Here is a 23,864-nt window from a genome sequence, read left to right on the forward strand (position 1 = left end):
TTTTTTCCTCTACCATTAATGGCGCCATTGATGGGTTTATAGTGGGGCCTACAAGGTCTAGGCAATGTTGTTCTATTCCCTTGCTCGAACTTTCCTTATTTTTCTTTTTTTACTCTAGAAAACTTAGGTTTATGCCTTTCCTTTTCTTGCACTCTTTTTAAATAATTTCGCGACCCTAATTTTGTTCTTATTTTATTTGATTTCTCTATGTTTCCTTGTTTCTCTTTGTTCTTGTATATTTAAAGTATCAATATAATGGAAGCTTCAGCTGGGCTAAAACCCAAACGCTCAGAATTCACTCTGGCAGCAGTTTTCAAACTGTTTTCTTCACATTCTTCGTCATCGTCCATGCCAGTGACTGCTTGGTTCAATTCTGATCGTGGAGTCGCAGAGCTCCGATTTTGTCAAGATTCAAAATTTATCGATGGCTTCAGTTTCGACCTTGGAACTTCTCAGGTAAGAGAAACAGAGAGTTGTTTTGTTCTCGAGAAAATGGTAATGCGCTGTTAAGGTAAAGAAAGGGGTGATAAATATTGGTTTAGCAAAGAACTAAGTTATTTTTTTCTGGAATTGATGACATGCTAAGGCATTAAATTTGTTTCAAATTTGTTCGTTTTTGCCTATTGGGATGTTTATTAAGCTTAGTGAAGTGAAATTGGGCTTTCGGTTATTGAAGTTTACAACTTTTGAATTAAAGCTTTTACTGCTGCTACACCAATAAAATGTTACAAGATTAAGAGATGCAAGTACCTTGACATTCCAGAAATAGATCATTCCTTCATGTACTTCATAGTGAATCATCTTTCCGAGTTGAAACCCCTCTTTGTAGATAAGGAAAATAATAGGAAATTTAAGGAGCATGAGAAAAACTTCTGATTCAGCATGTGTTATCTTCCCTCCCAAAGTTCTCCGGACATTGGAGAAACCATTACATGAGTTCCATGGGCATGATGGTGATATCCTGGATCTCTCGAGGTCAAAGAATTATGTAAGTCAACTAATTTATGTCTATGTTTTTCATAATTACCACCAAATAAGAGAATGAAGAAGAGAAACTTTCATCTATGATTCTCCTTTAATGTGTCTCACTTGTGTGTTCATGTTGTAGTGTCTACTGTTGTAATACCCCAAACAGCGAGTTAGTGACTAAAATATAAGAATTTAAAATTTAGTGGTTTAATTGAAATAAGTTGAAAAGTTTAAGGACTAATTTTAAAAATTTGTGTTTAGGACTTTTTATTAAAGATGGAAGAATGGAAGGGCAAAGAGGTTTTTTAGAAGGAAATGAATTTAAAATTCATTTTTAAGAGATATTTAGCATATGAGGATAAGAGAAACGGAGAAAAATCTGGAAGCTTGGTTTTCTTCACTTCTTCCACCGTGAACTCTATTGTTAAGGTAAGTTGATTTCAAGTTGGTTGTTTCTTCAAATTTTGGTTTGGTTTTGAAGCCTTGAGTGATATAGAAGTTTAAGGAAAGCTTAAGTTTGAATAAACCTAAGACATTAGTGAATTTTAATGGATTAATAAAATGGGTTGTTAAAGGATTTGATGAGATTGAGTAGTATTTGATTTCTAATGATGTAATTGACTTGTAAAGGGTTTAATTAAGAAGTTAGAAGTATTAGAAAGGATTAAAAACATGTTTGAATATTTGGTGTGATTTTTAGTTCAAAGTGTTCTATAGAGAAATTTAGATATTATAAGAGGATTAATGGACATAAGTTGTGTGGTATAAGAGCTAAAGAGTTTAAGGGTTTATTTGGAGTTAAAAGTATGAGATTTAGGAGAAATTTTGGAAAAATTCGAAGAGAAAATATGAATTTTGGGTAAGGGTATTGGTACGAGAAGAACAGTACCGATAATATAAGGGAAATTTGTTGGACATGGGATGAATTAGATGATCAATATCGATACTGATTGAAGAGTATCGATACCGTAATCGAAAATGGAATTCCAGAATACTAAAATGGTATTGATACTGAAGTGGGTATCAATACCATAGAAGAGAAGTATTGGTATTGTAGGGGGTACCGATACTATTTAGTTTGAAATTAAAATTAAGAGTTGTTGTTCCGTTTATGTAATTGCTAACTGATAAACCATTAATGAAAATTTGTTATTGATCTTGGACATATTGATATGTAGATTTGGATCGAAAGAGTATAGAAAGAATTGATAAAGTACGTGATTGATCGAAAGGAAAATGATTCCGTTTAGGACTTACGTGAGGCAAAGATGAGTGCAACTCATTTGTTTTATATTAGAGATGATGACAGCTTGCGATAAAACAATCTTGAAGTTTTTGATCGAAAACAATTTATTTATTTTATGCAATTATTTTTATTATGCTTTAGATAAAGTTTATTTTTCACAGTATTGCTTTGATTCTATATGTATATGATTATGTTCTATTTGAAAATAATCTATGTGCTAAGCAAAAGAGATATACGTGAAAGTGGCCTATATGTGAATGTATTCTTAAGAATAATACACTTTGAATAATGAAATGAGAAACAATTATTTGGTTAAAGCCCAAAGTATATGTATGAGAATTAGAGGTATAGTTGGCAAGCCAAGAGTCAAGGGTTCTATGTGGTCTTTCGGGACAAACCTATGTGGTCCTTCGGGATAAATATGTGGCACTTCGGTGCAAATTATGTGAGCAATGGTGACTACATTATTGCACAACCTTAATGTACTCAAATACCTAGAGTTCTCAGTAGTATGCATTAAAAACAAAGTGATATAAACCGAACAATGTGAAAAAGTATACATTTTTGTTATGAAATGTAAATTGAATTCCTTATAAAATGTTTTCTATGAAATGAATAAGAAAATATTTTACAATGTTTTATTATACTCGTACTTTCCTTACTAAATCAACTACTTAGCGTGTGATTGTTTCACACGTAGGTTCAAAGAAATCTGAGGACTAAAGCTAGGAGATGACATCATATTACCGAAGAGGATCATATCATAACAATTTGAATGTAGGTTTCTTATTTTGTGATTTTCGTTGGCATGTATTATAAAGTTTTAAATTGTAATTCTCTTATCCGTTTTGTAATCATACAAATTTATATTTATGTAATTTATCAAATGTTTTAATTTCATTATGAATTTTTAATAGAAATTTTGTTATAAGGGTTTCACCACTCAAATACAATTAAGAGTTTGAATTTTTTTATGCACTTTTAAAGAGTAAAAGTTTTGAAAAGTTAATGTGACACCTCATATTTGTATCCGGGTCGGGTACGGGTTGGGGGCGTTACATTTATTGGTATCGAAGCTATGGTTTAACTGATTTTAAGTTCGAAATGAAGCAGTTTTTTTAAAAAAGTGTACATGTCAACTAAAAGTTAAACATCTCTGATCTAATAAGGTAATTAATATGATGTCCTTACTGATAGAATAGTGATCTTATCTTAATAGATGCCAGACTACGAGGGCTTCCGAAGTGAAGTGGGAGATAGAAATGAGGGTAACAGTAATTCACATGCCCCAAGTAGACAAGGTGAAGAACATGAGCCTCAAGGAGTGCCTGTACAAGATCAAGGGACCTTTTTGGACATTGGAAGCGATTCTGGTGCATTTCAAACCGTCTTCTGCCTCAACTCCTAAGATGAATATGCTTAAGGAGCTAAGAAGTTTAGGAGCACCTGAATTTAAAGGAGAAGCTGAGGAAGGTCTTGTTTTTACGGACCTTTGGTTAAATGATGTGAAGATAATGCTAGACGGTCTCCATTGTTCTGAGATGGAGAAGCTGGATGGAGAAATCTCATTGCTACAAGGACAAGCACGAATAGGGTGGACCAATGTGACAATGAGAGCATCTAAAGATCAAGTGAGGTGGCCGTTCTTTTCATCTAAAGATCAAGTGACGTGGTCGTTCTTTTTGGAAGAATTCAAGAACAAGTATATATGTGATCAATTCATCCGTCAAATGAAACAAGAATTTATGAGTTTGAAACAAGGGAATCACACTATGTATGAGTATGAGTGTGAATTTAATAAGTTGAGCAGATTTGCAGTGGATTTGGTTCCTACGGAAAAATATTCTTGTGACTGGTTCGTAGAGGGTTTACTCCCCAGATTAAAAGAGCTATTATTAGCACTGAACGTTTCCACATTTCAAGAGGTGGTGAATCAAGCTAAAGACTTATAGAGAGCTCAAAATGAAAGATATGGGGATCAAAGAACCTAATGGAACAAGAGAATGGGTACCTCGACGAGTGCATCGTAATCGAAGAAAAGTTAAGGTTCAAGTTTTCGACCTCAGACTAGATCGTAGTCAGCTACATCCTTAGGTAGAGGATTCAATCCTGTTAGAGCTAAGCAAACTAAATCAGTTGAATCAGGAGCGGAAAAGTCAATTCAATTTCAACATTGTGGCAAACAACATAGTGGCATATGTTGAAGATTCTCCGGAGCATGCTTTAAATGTGGGGAGACAAGACATTTTATCTGGGATTGCCCATTGATGATCGGAGAGCCTGTACAAACAGAGAGATTTGCTACTGTACCTCAGAGAGGTAGAGGACAAGGCCAAGAAAGGAATCATTCTAAGTCGACCACTCAACCTGAAATATGTTCCACTGCTCGAGTGTACAACCTTAAGACTAATGAGGATCGTGATGATCCGGAGATCATTGTAGGTACCTTCCAATTTTTTTGATAAATATGTTTTGGTTTTTATTGTCCCATTATTAACTTATTCTTATGTTAGTAGCAAACTGGTGAAATATTTGAGAATTTAGTTAGAATCTATTAGTACTGAGGTGATTGTGACTAACCCATTAGGGTATAGTGCTCGGGTGAAACAAATTTGTCGAGGGTGCCCTATAAGGATTCAGGGAATTGAATTCCCTTATAATCTAATGGAATTACCCTTTGACGAGTTTGAGGTTATCTTGGGAATGGATTGGTTGTATCATTATCATGCCAATGTCAATTGTCGATTACAACGAGTTATTTTAAAAAGTCCTGATGATTAGAAATAAGAGTGGTCAGTGAGAGACTCAATATTTTTAGCTAACTTGATATCACTAATGTCGATTAAGAAGTTAATGTTACAAAGATGTCAAACTTTCATAGCCAATGTGATTGATATTTGAGTCAATGAGAGAAGACTAGAGAACATTCTGACGGTCAGAGAATTTCCAAACGTATTTCCAGTTGAGTTACTGGGATTACCTCTAAACAGAGAAGTAGAGTTTCAAATAGAATATCCCCAATTTCGATGACTCTTTACAGAATGACCCCAATGGAACTGAGTGAGTTAAAGATCTAGTTGCAAGAGCTATTGAATAAGAGATTTATCAAACCCAGTGTATCACCTTGGGGTGCACTAGTATTATTTGTAAAGAAGAAAGATGGTTCGATGCGTATATGTATTAATTATCTACATTTCAATAAGGTGACCATAAAGAATAAGTATCATCTTCTAAGAATCGACGATTTACTTGATCAACTCAAGGGAGCTTTGGTGTTTTCTAAGATTGATTTGCGTTCTGGCTACCACCAATTGAAGATTCAAGAAAGGGACATTCCAAAGACGACTTTTAGGACTTGGTATGACCATTATGAATTCGTAGTTATGCCATTTGGTTTAACCAATGCACCAGCTACGTTTATGGACCTCATGAATAGAGTGTTTCAACCCTATCTTGATCAGTTTTTGGTCATTTTCATTGACGATATTTTGGTTTATCCAAAGACAAATGAGGAGCATGACGCCCATCTGCAGGTGATTCTTCAAACACTGTGAGACAAAAAGCTTTATGATAAGTTGTCTAAGTGCGAGTTTTGGTTATCTGAAGTGGCATTTCTTGGACATGTGGTTTTTACAGATGGGATTCGTGTGGATCCTTAAAAGATTCAAGCTATATTAGTTTGGGAAATTCCAAGAAATGTTTCAGAAGTATGGAGTTTCTTAGGCTTGGCTGGATATTATCGAAGGTTCGTTAAGGACTTTTCGACGATTTCCTCCTCATTGAAAAAGATGTTAAAGAAATATGTGTCATTCAATTGGACGGATAAATACCAAGAAAGTTTTGAATCTTTTAAAAAGGTACTAACGGAAGAACTATACAGTTTTAGTGCAACCAGAATCGGGCAAGGATTATACAATTTTTAGTGATGCTTTCCATAATGGTTTGGGATGTGTCTTGATAAAAGATGGAAAAGTAATATCATATGCTTCGAGACAACTTAATCCACAAGAGAAGAACTATCCAACACAGGATCTTGAGTAAGCAACAGTGGTGTTTGCAATGAAGATATGGAACTACTATTTATATGGTGAGCGTTGTTATATTTATACGGATCATAAAAGTTTGAAATATTTGCTGACTCAAAAAGAGCTAAATCTGAGACAAAGGAGATGGATCGTGCTACTTAAATACTATGATGCAATTATATACTATTACCCTTGGGAAGGCTAATGTGGTAGCTGATGTTCTTAGCTGAAAGACTTTTGTAGCTCTACGAGTGTTAGATGCCCGACTTACGTTAAAGGACAATGGTGCTTTAATGGTTGAATTGAAGCTAAAACCTTTACTCTTGGATCGGATAAAGGAATTTTAAAGGAAATATGATAAGTGTTTAATAAAAATATAACAAGTAAAAAAGGTGAAATTAAAGACTTCGAGGTTTTGGAAATCTTTACATGAAGCAATAGGTACCCAATTCAACTTTAGCACGACTTTTCACCCTCAGACCGATAGTCAATCGGAGCGGACGATTCAGGTTCTGGATGACATGTTAAGGGCGTGTGTGATTGAATTTCATGGATCGTGGGAGAAATATCTGCTTCTAGCAGAGTTTGCTTATAATAATAGTTATCAATCAAGTATCAAGATGACGCCCTATGAAGCTTTGTATGGAAGAAAATATCAAACACCATTAAATTAGTTTGAATTAAAATATCGAGACTTAGTGGGGCCAGAGCTGATCAAAGAAGTCGAAGACAAAGTGAAGATTATTCAAGATAATCTTAAGATAGTTGTTGATCGATAGAAGTCCTACGTCGATTTGAAAAGAAAAGAAATTGAATTCTAAGAAGGTGACAAAGTATTTCTCAAAGCATCACCTTGGAATATGATTCTCCGTTTTGGACGTAAAAGAAAACTCATTCCTAGATTCATTGGACACAATGAGATCTTAAAAAGAGTTGGACCAATGGCATATCAGTTAGCATTGCCACCGGAAATGGAAAAGATCCATAATGTCTTTCATGTATCTATACTAAGGAGATATCGATAAGATCCTTCGTACATCATAGCACCGAAAGAAATAGAAGTTCAACCTGACCTGACTTACGAGGAAGAACCAGTGCAGATTTTGGCATATGAAGTCAAACAACTAAGGAATAAGATGATTCCATTAGTTAAAGTTCTCTGGAGAAATCACAAAGTAGTAGATGTGACATGGGAACGTGAAGAGGACATGATACGACAATTTTCTCATTTCTTTGTACCGTAAAAATTTGAGGACGAATTTTCTTAAGGGGAGAATTGTAATACCCCAAACAATAGATTAGTGACTAAAATATAAGAATTTAAAATTTAGTGGTTTAATTGAAATAAGTTGAAAAGTTCAAGGACTAATTTTAGAAATTTATGTTTAAAACTTATTAAAAAGATGGAAGAATAGAAGGGCAAAGAGGTCTTAGCAAGAAATGAATTTAAAATTCATTTTTAAGAGATATTTAGCACATGAGGATAAGAGAAAAGGAGAAAAATCTAGAAGCTTGGTTTTCTTCACTTCTTCTACCGTGAACTCCATTGTTAAGGTAAGTTGATTTTAAGCTGGTTGTTTCTTCAAATTTTGGTTTTTTTTAAGCCTTGAGTGATATAGAAGCTTAAGGAAAGCTTAAGGTTGAATAAAACTAAGATATTAGTGAATTATTAATGGATTAGTGAAATGGTTTGTTAAAGGATTTGATGAGATTGAGTAATATTTGGATTTATAATAACATAATTGACTTGTCAATGGTTTAATTAAGAAGTTATAAGTATTAGAAAGGATTAAGAACATGTTTTAATATTTGGTGTGATTTTTAGTTCTAAGTGTTCTATGGAGAAATTTAGATGTTATAAGAGGATTAGTGGACGTAAGTTGTGTGGTATAACTGCTAAAGAGTTTAAGGGTTTATTTGGAGTTAAAAATATGAGATTTAGGTGAAATTTTGGAAAAATTTGAAGTGAAAAATATGAATTCTGGGTAAGGGTATCGGTACTGGAAGAACAATACCGATACTACAAGGATAATTTGTTGGAAAGGGGATGAATTGGATGATCAGTACCGATACTTATTGAAGAGTATTGATATTGATGTGGAGGTATCGATACCAAGGGGAAGGTATCGATACCGTAATCGAAAATGGAATTCCATAATGCTAAAATGGTATCGATACTGAAGTGAGTATCGGTACCATACAAGATAAGTATAGGTGCTGTAGGGGGTAGCGATACTATTTAGTCTAAAATGGAAATTAGGAGTTGTTGTTTCGTTTATGTAATTGCTAACTGATGAACCATTAATGAAAATTTTGTTATTGATCATGGACATATTGATGTGTAGATTTGGATTGAAAGAGTATCGAAACAATTGATATAGTACGAGATTGATCGAAAGGAAATGATTCCATTTATGACTTACGTGAGGCAAAGGTGAGTGCAACTCATTTGTTTTATATTAAATATGAGGACGGCTTGTGATAAGCCAACCTCAAAGTTTTCAATCGAAAACAATTTATTTATTTTATGCAATTATTTTTATTATGCTTTAGATAAAGTGTATTTTCACAATATTGTTTTGATTCTATATGTATATGATTATGTTCTATTTGAAAATAATATATGTGTTAAGCAAAAGAGATATACGTGAAAGTGACCTATATGTGAATGTACTCTATGAGAATAAGACACACTTTGAATAATGAAACGAGAAATAATTATGTGGTTAAAGCTCAAAGTATATGTATGAGAATTAGAGGTATAGTTGGCATGCCAAGAGTCGAGGGTTCTATGTGGTCCTTCGGGACAAATATGTGGCAATTCAGTGCAAATTATGTTAGCAGTGGTGACTGCATTAGTGCACAACCTCAATGTACTCAAATACCTATAGTCCTCAGTAGAATGCATTGGGCTATTAAAAACAATGTGATATAACCGAACAATGTAAAAAAGTATACATTCTTGTTATTAAATGTAAATTGAATTCCTTATGAAATGTTTTCTATGAGATGAATAAGAAAATATTTTACAATGTTTTATTATACTCGTACTTGCCTCACTAAGTCAACAACTTAGCATGTGATTGTTTCACACGTAGGTTCAAAGAAATCTGAGGAGTAAAGCTAGGAGAGGACAGCATACTATCGAAGAGTATCATATTAGAACAATTTGGATGTAGGTTTCTTATTTTGTGATTTTTGTTGGCATGTATTATAAAGTTTTAAATTGTAATGCTCTTATCCGTTTTGTAATCATATAAATTTATATTTATGTAATTTAACGAATGTTTTAATTTCATTATGAATTTTTAATAGAAATTTTGTTACAAGGGTTTCACCACTCAAATACAATTAAGAGTTTGAATTTTTATATGCACTTTTAAAGAGAGTTTTGAAAGGTTAACACCTCAGATTATTATCCAGGTCGGGTACGAGTTGGGGTGTTACAACTGTCTTTCTCTATTGATAAAACCGTTCGTATGTGGCAAGTCGGATCTAACCATTGCCTAAGAGTGCTTGCTCATAGAAATTATGGTGCGCTTCTGGTTGATTCTCTCTGTCTGTGTGCATGCATTATTTAACATGCAATTATCTAATTGAATAATTAGGTTGTTCGTTTTCGGAAATGGTCTTGTCCTTGCCACTGATAAAGGATTACCTCTCTTTTTATGTTGAGGTAACATGTGTTCAGTTTAACCCTGTGGATGACAATTACTTCATTAGTGGTTCAATAGATGGAAAAGTGCGCATTTGGGCAATTTCTAGCTTCTAGGTTGTTGACTGGTGTGATGTAAGAGATATAGTTACAGCAGTTTGTTATCGTTCGGATGGACAGGCTTGTTGATTTTCTTGCACCTTTTTCCCTTAGGGGACTACTGGTTGAGGAGTTTTAAATTTGTTGTAAAACCTTTCCTTCTATTTTATCCAGGTAGGAATTGTTGGCTCAATGACAGGCAGCTGCCAGTTTTACAATGTGGCAGGTATACCTACACTGAAAGGGATTCATATTTATTCATAATGATATACATAGTTGGTAGGCCTATCGACGATTACTTTTATTAAGAGGAGTACTTTGGTCTGTTTCTTAATCATGTCATACAAAATATTTTTTATGGTTGACATAGGCTTAGAAACATGTTTATCTTGTGAAGCTGCATTTATAGTTGGGTTGATTTGAAACAGACCAACATTGTGTTGTTTTTTTCAGACAATCGTTTACAACTGGATGTTCATATATACTTAACTGGGAAGAAGAGGTCACCTTGCAAAAGGATAACTGGCTTGCAGGTAGTTATTCTTATCCCTGCTTTTGGTCACTTTAGAATACTTGACTCTTAACAGCTGAGATGTGCAGTTTTTGCTCATTATATATCATTCGATGCAGTTTTTGCTCATGTAATGTCATTCGATACAGTTTTTACCACAAGATTCAAGCAAGGTAATGGTTACTTGTGATGATTCTCAAGTCAGAATTCTTCAAGGACTCAATGTGATCTGCAAATACACGGGTATAGTCATCTTGTTTTCTAATCCTTTAACCGTATGATATTGGTTTGTTGCAACTCATCAAACCCGGAATTGTACATTTCAGTTTCTTACATTTATTAATTTTGAATTCGAAACACAATTTTTGTGTTCCGTAACTTTAGTATGCTCCAAATTCATGTTGTCTCTTTCTTACTCTGCAGGAGCACGTAACGGTGGTAACCAGGCATTCGCATCATTAACTCCTGATGGGAAGCATATTGTTTCAACTTGTGAATATGAAAATGTATATGTATGGAATTGTGTTGACCAGGATGAACAATCACGTCCTCATGCTAAAGATGTAAGATCTTGTAAATAAGAATCTCACATAATCTTGTAACGTATGTGAAGATGGCATTCGTATCATTATTTGAGATTTGGGATTTGGGATTTAATCTCACATTAGTGTTTTTTTTGTAGTATTTCAGTCATTTTCTAAGTTGGAAATGATATTTTCAAAATCTTCATATTTTAATCGGCATATATTTGAAGAATTAAATAATGTCAAATTAACGTTTTCAATTTGAACGTAGTACCAAAATTATAATTTGACTTAAATTTGGCTTATATATATGTCAGAACATTTAGTAGCGTTTTTGGGGTAAAACGCCACAAAGGAAAAGATAAATAGCGGCGTTTGGAAAGAACGGCGCTAAAAATCAATCATATTTAGCGGCATTTAAAAAAAACGACGCTATATATTATTATTTTTAGTGTCGTTTGTAAAAAATGTCGCTAAAAACATAATATTTAGCGGAGATACTTTTAGCGGCGTTTGTTTTTGCGCCACAAAGATTTTTAGCGGTGTTTAAAAACTCCGCTAAATGACTGAAAAAACGACGCTAAAAACCTGTTTTTGCATAGTGGGCACCACCACCTTGCAATGACATTTCGTTGATTCTGTAAAATACCAGCCACTGTCGCTTGCTGTTGTTCTTTGGCCACACATCGGGTCCATCAGGAGGCATAAGTGTACCATCAACCTTAACAAAAACGAGCCCATCCTTAAAAAAAGACACAAAAAACTCTGAAAATCAGACAAAAACAAATACAAAACCTGAAAGACTAATCCACCTTGACAGGGACCTGTAAAAATTGTGGACTGAATCATGAAAGAAAATCCACTGGGTACATGAATGACTGATGAATTAGCTTGACAAGCTGTGTCCCATGCCATCTTGAATGCTTCCGTGTCGTCTGTTATGCCATCGCCTACTGCTCCGAAGTGTCAGATATTTTATGATGGTGACTATGGTGCTTATGGTGATGGTGCCACCTACCTTGGGTTGAAAGCAAAAAACAAAGGAAAGACATGCAGATTATGAATATAGACAAACGAGAATTCTCCATTTCCAAAGTTAAAATTACTTGCAGAAAAAAAGTTTAACTGAGTTTGGGTCTAAAATGCATGGTGAATTCAGAAAGGCTGAACGAATATATATATACACACACACATAAACAGAGAGTGGAAAAGAGTATCAAAAGCACAAGCAACTTTAATTAATTATTTTAATGGAGTTTCTGAAAGAGGGAACCGACCAATACCATATAGGCATCGGCTCAAATTTTTCTTTTTAATTTTTTCACAAGGTGGAGCCTGTCTGCATATGACCGTTCTGGATAAAGGTGAGGCAAAAACAAAGACCATGTTCTTCCCACAACTTTCACTTCTATCGGTCCCCAATCAATGTTTAATTACCATCAGAGATTAATTGTCCTATATCAAACAATAGGGCAATGGCATGAACCCTAAGTGTAGTGGTGAGAGCGAGTGGAGGTGTGCTTGCTTTTTTAGAAGCTGGTTGGTTCAGAGAACTTATTGTGAGACATCTGAAGAGAAATCTAATCTTTTGAACGAAGCATAGCCATATATGGGATGGGATAAACCCTATTTCCACTTGCACACCTCTCATCAATGGAAGCCCCCTTTCTTTAGGGTTCATTTCAGTGAGATATATAAGAAATGGATGATCATATGACGCTCCTTAAAACACGTCGATTGTCTGCTAATAAACTTGGATTGTTAGTACTAAAAACAGAGATTATACGAGAACGTAACCCACTCTAAAACTTCTTTTTCTTGTCATCCCGATTTTAGGGTTTTACCCTATTAATCCAGACCAACCCGTGTATAGATTTGCTGTATAAACTTGAACTTGAGACCTATTTGAGCTATATAAAACTTTTGATACATATGTATGTACACATTTACTCTAATCTTAGGTTCTAATTCACCATTAATTCTTAACTTTTCTATAGTTAAATTTTTCACCAAACATATTACACCGTAAACTTTTTAGACTAGGTCAAACTAAAATGAGATGGTGGCCCTTTTACTGAAGTGATACCATATATTTATACTTTTAACTTTGTATACTTATTATAAAATAATTCTATAAAGATTGGATTTATATTCAATAAGATTATATACAAATTTTTTACCTTCCATTGATAATCATTGTTAAATAAATTTTAAAATATATATATATATTAACTAGCGATGTTCTCAATTCAAGTATGGTAGAGGAACCAGATAACTAAATTACGTCGAATTAAAGCAGGTAAATCAGACCTCAAATTACAATAATATAGGGACTAAAACCATAGTTAGACCAACCTTTTTTGTGGGTGGTAACTAGTGGTGATGCTAGAACCATGGTCGGTGTTTGTCGTGACCACTAGGCATGCTTGAAAGGACCATGGATGTGGTTAGTAAAGCAAATCATTATTTTATAGTAATATTTATTTATATAATATGATCATTAATTAATTTTATGCAAAAAAAAATAAATATTTCATATATTTTGTAGGCTGTAAAAATATTGTTATTATTCTTTGGATTTTAAGTTCAAATATCAAGGTGGTCATGAATTTGAACATTTAATGTTAAATGGTTAAAATTTATCTTTGACCATATATTGTTTTATATTTATCTCAGATTAATAAAAAATTATTCAATTATTATATTTTTATGTAAAATTAATAAATATTTTACTATATTAATGAGAAAATAACCTCAGTGACCAAAAATACCTTATAATATATGATTTTAACCAACTTGTTTTGGATTTGCCAAAATGACCAACTAAATCGCAATGCGATCGATAATTCGCAACGCGATCTCCGGTATCGCAAATCAGTTTCCAGATTCGCAACGCGATTCTGACTATCGCATTGCGATTTCTCAAATTCGCGTTGCGATTTTCCTAAATCGCAATGCGAAGTAGAATGCGATTTACGTAATCGCATTGCAATTTTCCTAATTCGCTTTGCGATTTACGTAATCGCATTGCGATTTTCCTAATTCGCATTGCGATTTTCCTAATTCGCATTGCGATTTACATAGCGCCATTCGTATTAGCGCGTATTTTTTTTTCAAATTCCAAAACACGAATATATTAATATATCGGAAACTGAACCGTCCACAGTATGTCCCGTAATCGCAACTCATAACCTAAAACCTAAAATCACAACTCAGTCACTTCTCCATCTCTCACTCTCTACGGCGAAATCCGTCCCCATCTCCGAAGATTTCCGTCCCCGTCTCCGGCGAAATCCCTCACAACCATTCACGGTCAGAAATCCCTCACAATCATTCAGAAATGGAAAATCAACCTCCGAGGGTTAATTTTTTTAATTTTTTTTTATTTTGAAATTTTTTGCATTATTTTAGGTTTTTCATATTGAAATTGATGATAAGTTTACTGGTAATTTCAATAATAGATTAACCATTTCACTTAGATTTCTTATTAAATTCATTCGATTGCTGCCAATACTGCTAAACTGTTTAGTCTTTAACCCTGTGAAGTTAGTATTTGTTTTTGTTTTGTCTTTTGGTTGAAGTAATGCAGAAGAAGAATAGTTTCTAAACTTAAAATCGCAACATGAAAACGAAAATCGCAACACAAAAATGACTATCGCAACGAGAGAAATGAAAATCGCAACGAGAGAATCGCAACGCGAAACCAAAATCGCATTGCGATTTTCATTTCGCGTTGCGATTTTAATTTCGCGTTGCGATTTTAATTTCGCGTTGCGATTTTCATTTCGCGTTGCGATAGTCATTTCCGCGTTGCGATTTTCATTCTCTCGTTGCGATTTTCATTTCAACCAAAAGACAAAACAGTGTTGCAAATTTTAGTTTCAAGAATAAACTACTATTTATGTTTATTGTTTTTGGTATATCTTCACAATGTAGTTTTTTAGTATATCTAACTTGGTATGTTTATTGTTTTTGTAGAAAAATTTTTCGGCTTCATTGACATTAAGGAATAAAGTTAGCCTAGCCACTACAATTGCTTCGAAGCTTTCACATGCACAAAGAAAATTGTTTGAGGAAACCTGCTTCGGGCCATGGCTGAGAGTACAGCATCCGGGTAGAGATGCTAATTTGACCCATTTGTGGCTTCAGACCATGACTAGCGATCTACCCAACAGTATACAACGTGGTGAGGAAGAGATATCGTTTCATTTTCCACCGGCGTATACTTGTTTTGGGCGAAAGGAGTTCTGCTTAATCACTGGTCTACGATTCGGACACGATAATGTAGGCCGGTACATTCGTCATATCACCCGCCCATCATGGTTATCCAAGGTTTTTCCCGATGAGTCAATAAAGAAGCCGAACTTACACGTCGACGACCTGAAGAAATTGTTTAATAAGAAAGATGGTTTTACTCGGATGAATGACGTCGATGTTGTCCGAGTATGCCTTCTAGTACTTTTGTATGCCGGCTTTTTAGGCAGAGAGGCCAGACAACCTATTCCTCAGGAGCTAATATTATTGGTAGAGGACCTAAATGCATGGAATCTGTTTCCGTGGGGTTCGTATAGATGGAAAGCTACCTGGACTAAGTTGTCGTCTGCCTTTGATGACCGCAAAAGTTTGCGTGGCGATGGGTCGAAATACACTTTGTCAGGCTTTGTTTGGGCCTTTAAGGTAAGAATTTATATATAATGTTTTCAAAATTATAATTAATTATTTAAAATTACTAATGTTTGTTATATTGTTTGTAGATTTGGATATTCGAGGTTTTTCCCAGCATGCGGACATATGCATTAAAAACTTCAAATGATATTCCTAGGGCTATTTCCTGGAAGAGGAAACGTCTATTGGATTAGGAAGACTTAATACCATATGCGACAATAAATAATGTAAGTTAACACAAATACTATCATATATAAACAAGTTATTAATAGTAGACGTTTAACTTTGTTTGAGTTTTTATATTTTTAGGAGGCCAACACTCCATTAATGAGACTGACACCCACGGAGGCTGAGCTTGCCACTGATTGGTGACAAGCTAGTCAGCGTTTTCTTGATGGCACGAATGATGAGCAGCCTCCACTTCGAGAGCCATCACCTCACCCAGAGCCATCACCTGATCGACCCGACTATACACATCTACAACGAGAGCCATCACCTATCCCGTCACATCATCGAGCCTCTTCTCCACCATCACCTCATGATAGGCGACCGGCAAAGATGCCACGACTTCTATCTCCCTGTTCTCCACCTCCACCTCCACGGGATGAGTCAAGGGAGTTACTTGATGAGGTCAATGCCTTGCGTGAGGAGTTCGGTACTCTACGCGATAACGATGGTGCATGGCGTGTGGAGGTGTCTACTTTACGTGGTGAGGTTGCCGCTCTACGTGAGATGGTAGTATCGTTGCAGAATGAGGTTCATACTCTACGCAACGAGGTAAGTTTAAGATTTTCCATATTTAACTTGATGATAAATTTACTCGTAATTTCACTTAGATTAACCATTTCACTTAGATTGCTTAGTAAATTTATTCGGTTGCTGCCAATACTGCTAAACTGTTTATTAACACTGTGAAGTTAGTATTTATCTTTTGTTGTCTTTTGGTTGAAGTAAATTTATTCGGTTGCTGCCTAAACTGCGTATTCTTTAACACTGTGAAGTTAGTATTTGTCTTTGTTTTGTCTTTTGGTTGAAAGTAAATTTGTTCGGTTGCTGCCAATTCTGCTAAACTGTGTATTCTTTAACACTGTGAAGTTAGTATTTGTCTTTGTTTTGTCTTTTGGTTGAAAGTAAATTTGTTCGGTTGCTGCCAATTCTGCTAAACTGTGTATTATTTAACACTGTGAAGTTAGTATTTGTCTTTGTTTTGTCCTTTGGTTGAAAGTAAATTTGTTCGTTTGCTGCCAATTCTGCTAAACTGTGTATTCTTTAATACTCTGAAGTTAGTATTTGTCTTTGTTTTGTCATTTGGTTGAAGTAATGCAATCCATTCAAGTTTCAATTTGCAGAAGAAGAAAAAATAGTTTATTCTTGAAACTATATTTTAGCAAATCTTTTGGTTGAAATGAAAATCGCAACGAGAGAATGAAAATCGCAACGCGAAACGAAAATCGCAACGCGAAATGAAAATCGCAACGCGAAACCAAAAAGCGCAACGCGAAATCAAAAATCGCAATCATTCCGCATTGCAATTCTCTCGTTACGATTTTCATTTCGTGTTGCGATTCTCTCGTTGCGATTTTCATTTCGCGTTGCGATAATCATTTTTCACGTTGCAATTTTAAGTTCCAGAAACTATTCTTCTTCTGCAAATTGAAACTTGAATGAATTGCATTACTTCAACCAATAGACAAATACTAAGTTGACAGTGTTGCAAGTTTGAAACATATTTGTCTTTGTTATCTGATGCATTTTGTAAACTATGATAGAATAATGACTTGGGTGAATTCAATGCAAGTTTGAAACATATTTGTCTTTGTTTTCACTGTTTAAATATCATGTATGTTTATTTACTGATTTTTGTATTTAATTATTTAGCGGCCCGATAAGGTGGATGCTTTACGTCGGGTTTTTCTTGCACGACAGAGTTCACGCATCAGACGGCGTGCACGTACTATTAAGTCTCTGTACACCCCAATAGTGCGAAGACACCGCAAGAAGAAGCCCGACTCGCCTGTCATCCCTCAAGAGTCCACTCCTATCGTTGAAGAGGCCCCTATCATTCCTCGAGAGTCCCCTCCCACCGTTCAAGAGGCCACTGTCATCGTTGAAGAGGTCCCTCCCACCATTCAAGAGCCCGATTCACATGGCGTCATATGTAAGATTCTTGAGAAACCCTCTGACGTGTCGAACATGATGGATGATAGTTGGCTCTCGTATGAGTTACCGGCCAGTACCATTCCGGTATCTGAAGTGGAGAGGAGACAACTACCGGACACAATTCTGGATAACACCCTTTGGGCTAAGACTGCAGTTGATTTTTATCTACATGAGCGGAGCCAGGGGTATTTCACTGACATATGCAAGCTCAACGATGATATCTATTTGTTGCTTGATCGGTCTTGGTGGGGCGTATTATTAGGGGTCGAAGACAATGGCTATTTCGATGGAGGGGTAAGTCTTATATTTTTCTTATATTTCAATTTGATTATTTTATTTTAAATTTATGTAAGTTACTAATATATGTCTTTTTTTGTAAAACAGCATATCGATGCATAGGTGTCACGTCTTCTAATAATTAGGAAACTTAAGGAAAATAAAAGAAATACACGATATACAATTATGCCGACGTCTTATAACGCCGTTCACTTGAAGAATCAACGAGATGAATCATTTACGTTGGGCAATGGACAAGCTAAACTTTATCCTACATGGTGGGAGGTCGATAAGGTTAGTATTTATTTTAGATTGAGTTTAAAGGTATTCATAAATAAGTGCACAAATGATTGAATTATTACTTATGATTGTAGGTGTTTATCCCTGTTTTGGAACGTAAACATTGGCTTCTCGTCGAGCTTCAGCTCCCATCCCTTAAGGCAATAGTATATGACAGCATAATAAATTACATATCATTGGCTGATTTAAGAGATATTATTAAGGGATGGAGCTCTCATTTGGCTAAATTCTTGGATGTAATTAATTATTGGACTAAGTCTGGAAACAAGAAGCCAAAGAAGCTCAATATTACAGTTAGCAGAGACGAGACCGCACCACAACAAACGAATGGACCCAGAGGGGATTGTGGTCCTCTCGTATGCTTGGCGTTGGAGCGTTTGATCACAAGAAGTATAAAGTATCTTCCTCCCATCGATAGAGATAGAGCTGCAGTAGGCTTGTGGTTTCGGCATTATATGACTAGATCGATATATATGAGACGCTGCCTACCTGCATCCGCGTTATAAAAATGTCCATAAACAATTGGTAAGTTTATAGGCTTTTGGTTTGAAAATGTTTGGTTAAGTACCTAGAATTCAATAATTTGTTGTTTGTAGGTTTTAGATGTGTAGAAAGTGTTGTTTGAGCAAATGTTTGGTTTCTGCAGGTTAATCTCAGAAGTGAGCTGCGTGAAAATGATGTATGGCTGCAAAAGTTGATTCAATAGTAGATGAGGAAATAAATAAGAATTATTGCTTATTTTTTGATTGTTTAATTGATTTGAAAAGATGATTTGTAAAAGTTGATTTGTTTAATTGATGTGAACATAATTCTTATTTGTGCTTGTTTAATTGATTGAAATGTAATGGTTGATTTTGTTGATTTCAATCTGCATTATGTTGAAGGCAAAAATGACTATCGCAATGCGAAATGAAAATCGCAACGAGAGAATTGCAACGCGAAATGAAAATCGCAACGACAAAATCGCAACGCGAAACTAAAATCGCAACGCGAAACTAAATTCGTGTTGCGATTTTCATTTCGCTTTGTGATTCCCTCGTTGCGATTTTCATTTCGCATTGCGATTCTCTCGTTGCAATTTTCATTTCACATTGCGATTCTCTCGTTGTGATTTTCATTTCGCATTGCGATAGTCATTTCCGCGTTACGATAGACATTAAGATGATTGCGAACGTCATTTCCGTGTTGCGATAGTCAAATGAATGCCTAATAAGTTATAACAATTGAACAGATCATAACAATTTTCAAACTCAAGTTACTAATACATGCCTAACTGAAAATGTTAAAAGTTCACACATAAAATCCACATAATACAACGTTTGCATTTAAAATTCACCTAAGTTAACAGTCCCAAAAGGTGAAGCCGGTTGTGATTGGGATTTTAAAGATGATTGCGATTTTGATTGCCTTTTGTTTGACACCATATGAGCTTTGAATTTTGATGAGGATCCATATTTTTGTAGAGGAAAAGATGATTGTGATGGCACTGGTGATCCACATGTCAACCTTGTATGACCACTTTCCTTACACCGACTACATGTCGATCTCTTCTTCTCTTCACCCTTAGACGGTATACGATCGTGACTTTTTGGTCGGCCAGGTAGCCTTCTGTCCATGGCTGGTGGCAAAACTGTTTGTAAGTCATCTGGTATGTCCCACTCAGAAGGATGTGGAATAGGGTAGACAATCTCGCCATAAGTCTGTCGATATACTTCTGTAGTGTAGCAATCCATACCGTATGCGCTTGAATCATCTTGGTTTAGATGAAGAGAAACTTTTATAACATGGCCACACGGATAACCAGATGTTTGCCATTTCATACAACTACACGTCTTTGCATTTAGATCGACAAGCTCATTTAAGTTATTATCCAGTACTTCAAACAAAGTGTTTGAACATGGTTCAACTCTCCATGTCGTTGACTTCACAACACGTTTCGTTATCTTTTTTTCTGTCCATGGTGTAACACGATGTTCCAATGTTCCTGTAAATTTAAATAATAATACTTAGTAAAATATATGATAAGTTACGAATTTAAAGAAATAATACATGCATGGTTTCTTTTCTTGTAGTACCACTGTTGAATAGAGGCTCGAAAAAACTCCATTAACATAGTAATGGGTAATTTCCGGGAATGACGACTTAGAGCGTTGATTGATTCTGCACTATTAGACATCATGAAACCATATCTTGCTCCAAGTTGATGTACTTTTGACCATCTTTCAAACCCGACATCTTCTAGTGTTTGAGCACACTGAGGCAAAACACGTCTTAAACAGTTTATATGCTTATTAAAATCCACTTCCCGATAAGCTTTTACAGCCTTCCAGTATGTCCATTTGTGATTTTTTATACCAACAGACCTTGATTTTAGATTTCTATACAAATGAACACCACAAAGTCCATGAAAAGCATCTGGGAAACACCTTCTAACAGCGTTGTCAATTGAGTTTGCCCTATCGGATATGATTGTCAGATTGCTAATAGGACCTATGCAATCTCTAAGATGCCCCATAAACCATGTCCATGAATCAGAGGTTTCAAATTTACCAACCCCGTAAGCTATTGGCAGTATCCCATTGTTAGCATCCATGGCTACTGCTCATAAGTTTACTCCAAGGTATCGACCTTTTAAATGTGCTCCGTCAACTATAATAACTGGGCGCATGCAATTAATAAACGAACGAATCTACAAAATCATATACACAAGAAATATAATCATTTAAATGTGAAATGCATGTAACTAACAAAAATGAGTCAACAAAATTATATTGATTTACTAACCGCAGCACCAATGGCGATAAACAGCAACTCAAAGCGTCCATCTCTATCTGTTTTGATATGAGTTACCGACCCAGGATTTTTCAGCTTTAAATTGTGACAATAAGCCGGCAGTTGGGCAAACGATGCTTCTGGAGACCCCCTCAACAATTCCAAGGCATAACATTTGGCTCTCCAAGCTTGAGAATATGAGATACTAATCTTGAACCGAGCATTCATGTCAGTCATAATTTCATGTCCCCGATATACCCTACCATTCAAAAACATTAACTCAGCCAGAAAACCATCCAACACCTTTTTGTTTGCCTGTCTATGGTGAGGAAAAACTTGGGTTCTTGAACATGTATGTTTATCAATAAAAGTCCTAACTTGAAACATTTCGCAATCTTTTATCCTCTTTGCAATCATACGCCACATACAGTTTTTGTCAATCATACACCTGTTTCGAAACGATCTTTGCTTGATTTGTTAACTTTTAGTTGATAGCCATCTTCCACATTTCGTATACAAAGCTATCTTCAAGTCTTCCTTTGTATCAAAACAATCATCTTTCTTGATACGAATAATTTTTGTGTAACAATCAACTGCTATCTTTACCAACTCTTCTTCTGGTATCTGAAGTAATTCTGGCATATTCCAGTTATACTCCCGTGGCATTTTCTTCGGGGACTTTTCTTTGGGGATTTCTTCTTCTTCTTTTTCTTCTTCAGTTATATGAATTACAGAATGGATGTTCAACATGTTCATTTACAGTCGTAACTTCCTCCTCATTATCATCAACATCTTCCTCGGCAACATCTGTTTCATCATCAAAATTCGGGTATTGACCAATATCAAATCATTACACGCAGGGTCTGTTTCTTCTTCTGAAAAATCATCAAAATCCGAGTATGACCAAGATCAAGTCCGGGTATTGACCAAGATCAAATTTCGAATACTGACTAGTACTCAATATTTTTTGTTGGCTCATCATCGTCTAACTGGTCAATACGAAATCGGAATTTGGTGCTGAAAGTTTATTGGGATTTGGATTAGGGAAAGGTTGTGGGTTTGAGATGTGTTTGGTATTGGAAATGTGGTGAAACAATATTTGCTTGGTGATGAAATTGTGGTGGAACCATTAAATTTTGAGCACCATAAACTGGGATTGAAAAACTTAGTTGATTACTACCCGCTACTGACCCAACTTCACTACTTCTAGGTTCAACAACATACAATGTAACATCATCACTGAAACACTAATGTAAGCAATGAATCGTTCAACATCTTCATTGTCGGTTAACAAATAAACTTTACCATTTCTCTGATAAGATAGCCTAAATCCACTTAGGGGCTCTAAATTCAATTTATTTGCAACACGTAACATTAGAGTTTTATAAGTTAACTTTTTAATGACAGTTTTAGTTGAAGATTCATAGGTAAAGGCATATATTGTAAAACACCATGAACATTCTCTCATGACCCTCCAAAACACAAATCTATCCAAACATGATCAACATTAGATGATTTCATTATTGTAAATTAATTTACTAAACAAACGAGCTGCGAAACTAAAACCTGTTGCCGGATGGGGAAGGATGTCGTTGGATATAGGAACGGATGTCGCCAGAGAGAGTGATAGATGGAGATGAAATGAGTTACGATTTAGGGATTTAGGTTATTAGTTGCTGCTGCTGCTTAGTTATATACCCAAAACATTTGTGTTGCGAAATTAAAACCTGTTGCGAATTCAGAAATCGAGTTGCGAATTTGAAATTTAGTATTGCGATAGTCAGAATCTCGTTGCGATTTACTAAATCACAATGCGATTACGTAAATCGCAATGCGAATTAGGAAAATCGCAATGCGAAGTAGGAAAATCGCAATGCGAATACGTAATCGCATTGCGATTTTCCTACTTCGCATTGCGATTTACGTAATCGCATTGCGATTTAGGAAAATCGCAACGCGAATTTGGGAAATCGCAATGCGATAGTCAGAATCGCGTTGCGAATCTGGAAACGGATTTGCGATACCGGAGATCGCGTTGCGAATTATCGATCGCATTACGATTTAGTTGGTCATTTTGTCAAATCCAAAAAAAATTGGTTAAAATCGTATATTATAAGGCATTTTTGGTCACTGAGATTATTTTCTCATTAATTAATCTTATCCTATATAAAATATTACAGTTTTGAGCAAAGACGGACTTTAGGAGTGGAAGCGGTGTTTCGGGGGCGGTGGGCCACTAGTTTGAGAGGAGAGCAACCACCCACTCTCTCCAAAAGTACCTTTATCCATGCATTGTGCGTTTCTATTTTATTGAACTGACACCGTCTCTATATGATTAAGGAGATTAAAGAAGAAGAAACAAATTGGTTTAGTTTATTATTACGTGCTGATTTACGAAGCTAATCAGAAATGTGAAGAAGATGCTCTGTTATTTTTTTATGTTGAAATGGACCACATGCATTACAGTTCAATTAGTTAATTCAATTAGTTAGTTAACAAGTTATATGCGGATGTAACATGATTAATTATGAATGCAATCACTTGTATTACTGTTAAACATTTTTTTAACGGTACTAATTTTTTTATTAATATGGGTAAGTACAAGACAATATATGTTTAAAAATAGTTTTCAATTATTTAACATTGAACACTCACACATCTA

At 35.2% G+C, this 23,864-nt stretch overlaps 1 pseudogene; it reads left to right on the top strand.

Moving 5' to 3' along the window:
• Positions 1 to 255: 255 nt before the first annotated feature.
• Positions 256 to 11,086, top strand: LOC120192963 (annotated as a pseudogene).
• The last annotated feature ends 12,778 nt before the right edge of the window (positions 11,087 to 23,864 follow it).

This window comes from Hibiscus syriacus, unplaced genomic scaffold (assembly GCF_006381635.1).
Source record: "Hibiscus syriacus cultivar Baekdansim isolate YM2019G1 unplaced genomic scaffold, ASM638163v2 tig00116984_pilon, whole genome shotgun sequence".
Lineage (NCBI taxonomy): Eukaryota > Viridiplantae > Streptophyta > Magnoliopsida > Malvales > Malvaceae > Hibiscus > Hibiscus syriacus.